The sequence below is a fragment of the Sphaeroforma arctica genome, assembly GCF_001186125.1.
Source record: "Sphaeroforma arctica JP610 unplaced genomic scaffold supercont1.369, whole genome shotgun sequence".
Taxonomy (NCBI): Eukaryota; class Ichthyosporea; order Ichthyophonida; genus Sphaeroforma; species Sphaeroforma arctica.
In genome coordinates this window covers 13,539-14,201 of record NW_014040189.1, presented here as the reverse complement: position 1 = coordinate 14,201, position 663 = coordinate 13,539, and positions in this window count along the sequence as shown.

Here is a 663-nt window from a genome sequence, read left to right as displayed (position 1 = left end):
TGAATGCTAATCAGACACATAAACATACCTAATACTCTATCCCACACTGGTATTTACAACCTCCATCCAATTGAACCACGGCACATTTTACATTCATGCAATCGCATACACAGTGACATAATCGCCGAACAATTTTTGACATCCGTCTGGGTAAAAGTACGACATACGCGTTCTCCTAACCTTAGAAACTCGTAAAGTGGCGTGTTTTCATGGTGAGTATATACAGATAAAATGTCACACAGTATGAGCGTATATACATAACCGTTAATGAACACGTCTATAGGTGTACATGGCGTTCCCAGACATTCATACAAGAGTTCATATACTTAACATGAACACGCATAAGCATAATAAGCGCAGCGCGTCTTTGCTGCTCGCTCAATACAATCATTGTTACATCCATTGGTGTTGCAGTCATATGATCAACTATGAAGAATTGTAAGATGCATGCATATCCATAGACAACTTAACATATTTACAAACATGAAATACATAAGCACACATCCCATATTATACGTCAAACAGAGATACTGGCGTTACCATACACTTTCATATATATATATGTATATAATATATATAATATATATATGTATATATATATATATATATATATATATATATATATATATATATATATATACTATATAATATATATATACTATA